Source organism: Silene latifolia, chromosome 9 (genome assembly GCF_048544455.1).
Source record: "Silene latifolia isolate original U9 population chromosome 9, ASM4854445v1, whole genome shotgun sequence".
NCBI lineage: Eukaryota > Viridiplantae > Streptophyta > Magnoliopsida > Caryophyllales > Caryophyllaceae > Silene > Silene latifolia.
In genome coordinates this window covers 79,201,295-79,208,776 of record NC_133534.1, presented here as the reverse complement: position 1 = coordinate 79,208,776, position 7,482 = coordinate 79,201,295, and positions in this window count along the sequence as shown.

Below are 7,482 nucleotides of genomic sequence, written 5' to 3'. Positions count from 1 at the left end.
TATATGAGCATGATAGATGTTATTGTTTGGCTTTTGGTAGGTAGTAACATGTGGTTAGGGATAGTTGTTTTACAAGTATTGAGTCGCTTTTGTTCACTTTTTTGTTGTTTAAGTTGTTTGAAAGAGAAGATCAAATAGTTATGTTGTCCGATTACAGCGAAGTGGTATTTAAACTGTTATAACTTCAGATGTATATACGATTTTGATGTGATTCCAATTGGAGGTGATAGCTTGTCTTTTTACAATTCTAACGATAGGTCACACGTCCAAAATGACCAAGAAACGAGTGAGATATTACCGTTTTACGAAAATTGGACAGTGCTGAGATATGCGTAGGGTACTCGATCGAGTGCACCTCTTGTTACTCGATCGAGTAACCCTTACTCGATCGAGTAGTCCTGGTAATTTATTATACGTGCTTCTGACCTTCACCTACTCGATCGAGTAGGTTGTACTCGATCTAGTGACCCCTGTTTTGGGTCATATGCTTATCTTTTGACTTTGTTGCATATTATGTTTAATTCAAAGATGTTATTTTGCTTCTTTATGCATTGTTTTACATGTGTGTCAGTCTTGATGCGTAAGTTACCCAATCTTATGATGTAGTGAGTGGCACCTTATGGTGGGTATGAGTTCGGTGGGGAGGACATGAGTTATATGTGGGTGTGATGGATAGTGGAAAAAGAAAAGGAACTATGATGAGCTGATTGAGGCATGGTGAAAGTTTTATGAGACGTGGTGAGTGATATAATTGCGATTTTGAGTGATGTAAAGGTAAGTGTATATGAGTAAGGAGTGGTGTAAGTGTAAGGAACGCGAGAATGAAAAGGCTGAAAGGAATGATGTGGGTAGTAGCAACTTAAGATGTGTAAGGAATTATGGAGGGAGATGGTTAGATTGTGTTGGTTAAGAATATATGTAATGAAAGGTCGTTGTAGGAGGATGGAGAAGAGTGGTATATAGTGAACTTAGATGGAGACATGTCGCGACGTCGATTTGTAGACAGTGAGTGAGTTTGGGAGATTTGGTTTATTAAAAGGTAAAACTAGTGTGTGCTTTTTGGGCAATTAACGGTATAAAACGAGTTTTGGTTTGTGAGTGATAGCATGATGAGAGAAGATCCATGGTAAGAAAGATTGAGATGGTACTGATATGAGTTAATGGAATTTGAGTTTTGGAGCAACGAAAAGGTAACTGGATTACTAGAGAGTTAGGTACAAGGAGTAAGGAGATGAACTGTTAATTGGTATTGTTGAGTGTAAAGAGAAAATAAGGATAAAAGTAAGCTGAGAAAAATGTTGACCAGAGTTATGTGATATAGAAGTAAGGAATCGTAGAGATGTATGATACTATCATGAGGATGTGAGTTAATGGTTATATAGGAGTTTCAGGACAACATGATTAGTCGTGAGTTTTGAGGAATTAAGTGAGTAAGAAGTTGTAGAGTATTTGCACGATATGAGATCTTGGAGGTGAGTTAGGTGGCGATACAATTAAAGGCAAAAATTTGGGACGAATGTTCAGGTAAATTTTGTGGATGGGTTTGATGTTCGTCATTTGGGTCGTTAACCGAGTTGGGAAAGAACCGTGATATTTATAGGTGAGTGTAAGGGATTTGTTATACGAACAGTGGTGGTGTTGTGGTGTTGTCACTAGTGGTTAATGGTGGTGATTAGTAGGAAAGGTAGCCATTCTAAAGAGGTTGATTTTGTAGAGGCCGGGTTGGTATGTATGGTTGTGAGGGGGTATACGATGTGGACATAGGAGGCGGTTGCTAGTAGTTGAGTATTAGCTGTATGGTTATATTTGGCGGGAGGTGATGGTTATACGAATGGGAGAATATGTTATGATGGGCATACGAGTTAAGCTCGGGCGAGAGGTAACCTTTATCAAGAGGTAACTTACGTGATCAGGATTGACTGGTTGGATGTGATTACGGGTTTATGATGTGTATAAATGTTTGTGTGAGGTTCTGACCTCACGAGAAGTGGTATGGTGTGATAGTTATAAAGTTGTTATCTGAATGTTCTGTAATACATGTTGGGTACGGTAACCTAATGGAATGATATTCAAATAAAAAAATTGGAGTAATCCGGGATGGCTAGTTATACTTGTGTGTGTATTCATGATATATGTTTAATCCGTGAAAAGGTATGGATGGATATTCATGAGATTCTTATCTGTTTATTCCGTATGATTTGTTGCATGGTGTTCTTGTAAGAGTGGTTTTAATAATGTTTTCTGGTCCGGGAAGTTATACTAAGTCAGTGTTTATGGGAATTGTATAAGTTGTGATGTCTGTCGATGTGGTTGTTGTGCCTCGGGTGGTGATCCGGGCACGGTGTTTCGTGTTGTGATGCGGGTATTTTCGCGCTGCGGTGCGGCTGTTGTTGGCGTTGTTGCGATGCCGTCATCGGTTGTGGTGGAGTAGGTGGGATGAGTACATTTTCGAATGAGTATACCAGTCATATAGATTGTTGTTTTGTTTACAGCTGTTTCTTGTGAGTTTCGTTTGGACATATAGACTGCTGTTTTGTTTATTGATGTTTCTTACTAGTTTCAGCTTGGGCGTGAGGGTAGAGTATGATATGGAAGAGAGTTGTGTATGTTTCCGTTGTTGTCATGGTATAGTGATATCCTGTTGATGGGACACAGTTGCGAGAGGTTGTTGAAGTACTTTTGATCTTCTTTTAGAGGAGGCATTGGTTGACATAGTTATGGCAATAATTTATGGAACATGTATTGTACTGATTTGGAAGCTGCAAGGGGTTCATAATCTTTTATTGGGACAGTGAGTATAGGGTGTTGGAAATTAATATCATGTTAAGTTATGAATGAGTTTTGCGGTAATGAAAAAAGGGAACTTGAGGATCTAGTGTGAGTGTGGGTAATAAGTGTGGATCGTGAGTTATGCTTTGGAGATAGGTGCTTTGTATAGAGGAGTATGTCGTTCTACAGTAATGTGGAAGAATTGGAGTATTGGTTATGCTAAGGATTTTGTGGTATAGGTTAGGTGGTGTGCAAAATGAATTGAGGTATGAGAACTATTTAAGTAAGAGAGCCTTAGAAATAGGGGCGGTTATAGGTGTTGAGATTATAGGCGGTTATCTTTGACATGCGGTGGTGATGAGGATAATGAGAAGATATTGCTAAGGATCTAGTATTAGTGAGTTAAGAGGACGTAACATTTATCTTAAGAGGAGTAAGATGCGGTAAAAGAGAGTTTGATGGTTGTAGTATAATTGGAAGTTGAGTGTTAGTGTAGCATAAAGGATGGATCTTTATTGTGATTGATTTTATTAAAAGTCATGGCTGTGCTTGTAGTAGTGTGATGTCTAGGAGTGTGAAAATACTTCAATAGTGTTGACAGTTGGGTGATGTTGTTTATGAGTTCGATAGTGTTGACAGTTGGATGATGATGTTATGAATGGGAGTAAACTTTGAGGACGAAGTTCCTTTTAAGAGTGGTAGAATGTAACATTCCGTTTGATGTTTATGAGTGTCTTGATATTGGATTTTATAGTGAATAATGTGTTACGGAGCTAGCAGCGTTTGTGGATGGTAGTTGGTAGTGTATGGAGTTAGTGTCGAGAGAGACTATAATGTAGTTGATACGATATCGTGAGCCGTATTGTGGAGGTAGGCATAGTTGGTGGAGTTGGTGTTAAGAGTTCATGTTTTATAGGTTAGTGTTTTGTTTTGAGTTCTTAGTTGCGTTGTTGTGTCTTAATCGAGTTAGTATGTTTGTTTTGAGTATGGATTGAACTTCGGGGACGAAGTTCTTTTTTTTAAGGAGGGAAGACTGTAATACTACAGTTTCTATGTCTATGGGTACTCTATCGAGTGGGGCTTACTCTGTCGAGTAAGTATGTTTTACGCAAAACAGTAGCTGGCCCGATGGCTACTCGATCGAGTACGTATGGCACTCGATCGAGTAAGGGGCACTCGATCGAGTAAGTCACTTACTCGATCGAGTAAGTGTGTTTTACGGGTAGTTTTAGCCGGGTTTTGTTAATAACGCGAGATTTATATAAAAGGCTTCTGTCATTGTTCTTAATCATGTTTGTTAGGATTCAATAATCTCATTAGTATACATATTCATATATGAATTAATTTATTTAGTCATAAAATAAATACAAGATCTTATGCATGCAAACTTAATAAAAAGAGATGGAAAAATCGATTTCTTACCATCTTATTTTCGGCCATTTGGGCACCAACAAGATCTCCTTCTTGTTAGTTCTTGAGCTTTCCAACAATGGATGAACAAGTTTCAAATTAGAACCACTCCCAAAAGCATATACCCAAGGAAAACCCTTAATAACTAATATTATTATGAGCTAGTAATAATATTAATCTTACTTAAATTTAGATACAAAAATATTGATTTTGTTCTTCTCTATTTCGGTCAAGAGAAGAGAATATTTGTGAGCTTTCTTTCTCTAAAATTATTTCACAAAATGTAGAGAGAATAATAATTTCTAACACTAGAAAATTATATGATAAAGAGTGAATAATTATAGAGGAAAAACCCCTTGGCTTTTCTCATGCAAAACCGGTTGGAAGGGGGGAGTAGGAGCCAATGCATGAGCTTGTGTTCTTCTCAAGATAAACTAGGCATGCAAGGCTAATAGTATGGGTAATCATTGTGTTTTATTCATTTAAAATAATCAACACAATTTATCCACTAATACTCCCTCCAATTTTTCGGCACATTTAACATAAAATGAAAGGTCCATTTTATTTTGTCATTTGTCAATTGTGACATATGTGACATGTTACTTGACATGTGAAATTGTAATGTATTTTTAACATATTAAAAATCAACATACTCATAAAATATGTCATATACAAAATCGACTAGTAATTCGTAATTACTTGTACCAAAACGGTTTATCAAATTATAAATTACAACGTCTTGTATTTATAATAAATTATTCATTCAAATTCAATTGTTTCGTAAATAATAATTTTATCTAAGTAATAAAACAATTCGATTACTTAGACTGTATCTAATTTAATCGAATTACAATAAAACACGTTAACTTTACTCACAAAATCATCCGTCAATTTTAAGCAATTTAATTAACTCGTATCGGCATACGATTAATTTAATAATCAATTAAGAGTATTTCCTTATAGGTATGACCTAAGGGGATCAACTGATCACCACCGTCGCACGACAGTAATGTCAAACTCTAGTCAGGCAATCATTACCGATATGTGTGGACCAGTTGACTGTAAAATATTACATCTCACATGTATTCTTAAAATGAGATTTAAACATGTGATCATTATCATCGACAGTTGAGATCGCATTATTGTCGGAGAACACTTATTCTAACAATCTCCCACTTGTCCTCGACAAGTGTGCATCACCAATTCTCTTGTCCTATTACTATCTCCCACTCAATGCATGGTGTCTTTCAGGTCGTACTTGCAAGTGATCATATCGAGAGTGGTTTCTTTGATCTGGAGAATAACTGATTGACCGGAGTTATCTACCATAGATACCTTCCGAGCGTGGCCACGCATTTCCAGTTCATTACTCCTCGAGTGGACCTGAGATATTGTTTTAACCCTGACAAGGGGTGGACAATTCCTATCGCACTATTCCCTTCGATTAGCCACAACCATCATAACCCAAAATATGCCCATTTGACCCCATTTACGAAGGTCGTAGTAACATAAATCAAAGTTAATCTGAAACTGTGCCACCTTAGGCGAACAGTCTTTAGTCAAAAGAATCGACTTATTAGAATACTATAGTAGCTCTCGCCATGACCAGGCTTTATAAATTTGCCAGAACTCTATAAGCGGTCATAAGGCCCGACAAAGTGTTCCTAACAGTCTGCCTATGTGATCGACTAGTCATCTCACATGACTCTATGGCACTTGAATTTGCCATCAATCGCATCACACTCTAGTCACTTCGAGACGTCACCTCATACAAGTGACCATGGCCAAATACCATGTTAATCCGGGTTCACTTTAATGGGATTCAATATTGTCTCTACAACCCGTTTGGATGTAACAAAGTATAAAAGGAGTTTCTTTTTTTTTTAGATTTTAAAAACTCGAACGACAAATGTGATTATGACATATGAATAGTCAATACCTGATTACTACTTCATATTTTTATAATCCATTTTCATCTTATATGTAGTTGTTCATCTCAATACAATTGAAATGACATATGAAATGACTCATCATGTTAAGCCTATGATAAGGCTTTGGTTAGTAGGTTTTATCAACTTCTTGTACCTTACTCAACCTTACTACATACTCGTTTTCCTTTGTAATGTATACATTTGCATTACAAAACTTTCTGAGTACGTGTCTAGATCCAATCTAGACATAGGCTCTCTAGCCTTAGAATAGCTCCCACTGTTTTCATAGTGTGTGGGATCCATCCTCTTGCACATCTCATGATTGCAAGTGTACTCAATTTCCGTTGTGAGTATCTCTCATTGTTCTTTATTGCCTAGAACGATTCTAGCAAATCTATTTCTTAAATAACATAGCCACAATGGTTCCTTAACCATCTTCACGTGTTTTGAATATGGTTTTGTCTGAAACCTTTCGCAATCTCAATTGTCATTTGTGCAACACCCTTACACAAATTAGTTAATTGCATCAAAAACACTTAACTTCCCATCCTTAACGCTTCCTCAAGCACTTAAGAATAATCTATATGGCTACTTGGTAACTATTACTTAAATTCGATTTTGAAACAATTCATCATACTCAAAGTATATGAAGTGTTATACATCATTACTCATTTAATTGATCCGGCAGCGGAAGCAAATGGAATCAATCAAATATGTTCAACTTGATTGAACTAGTCATGAATCTTATCAACATAAGACTTCTTATTTGACGCTAATATCATGTGGATCTATCTCCATAAATCTGGATATTAAAGATGTATTATATATCTCCAAGTCTTAAATCATTCCCAATGATCAATATGTCATCCACATATTAGACTAATTAAAATTACCGTAACTCACACTAAACTTTATGTATAAACACAACTTCTCGACCTATCGAGAAAAGTTTTATAACATGATCAAAACATTGATTCCAACTCATTGATGTCCTACTTAAGACCCTCTCTTAAGTTTCACATTATCTTAGGATGGCAAGAATCTACAAAACTCAAGACATGTATTGAATACATTCCTTCTAATTGAAGAAGTGGGTTTTAGATTCACTCGATATATATATCTCATAATGAAACACAATCCCTAAGAAGATCCAAATAGACTTAAGCATTTCAACTAGTGCAAAACCATTTGCTACCAATCAAGCTTTGATATCTAACAATTCACTTGGAATTTATTTCGGATTTTCATGGCTTTAAGCCTTGTATTGAGTTGTGACTTAAATACTCTCATTTAAGTCATATGATCATTACTTTCCAGAAGTAACTTGAATCAAACAATTTCTTTATAAGTTGTAAGCTCTTTACTTTCTTAA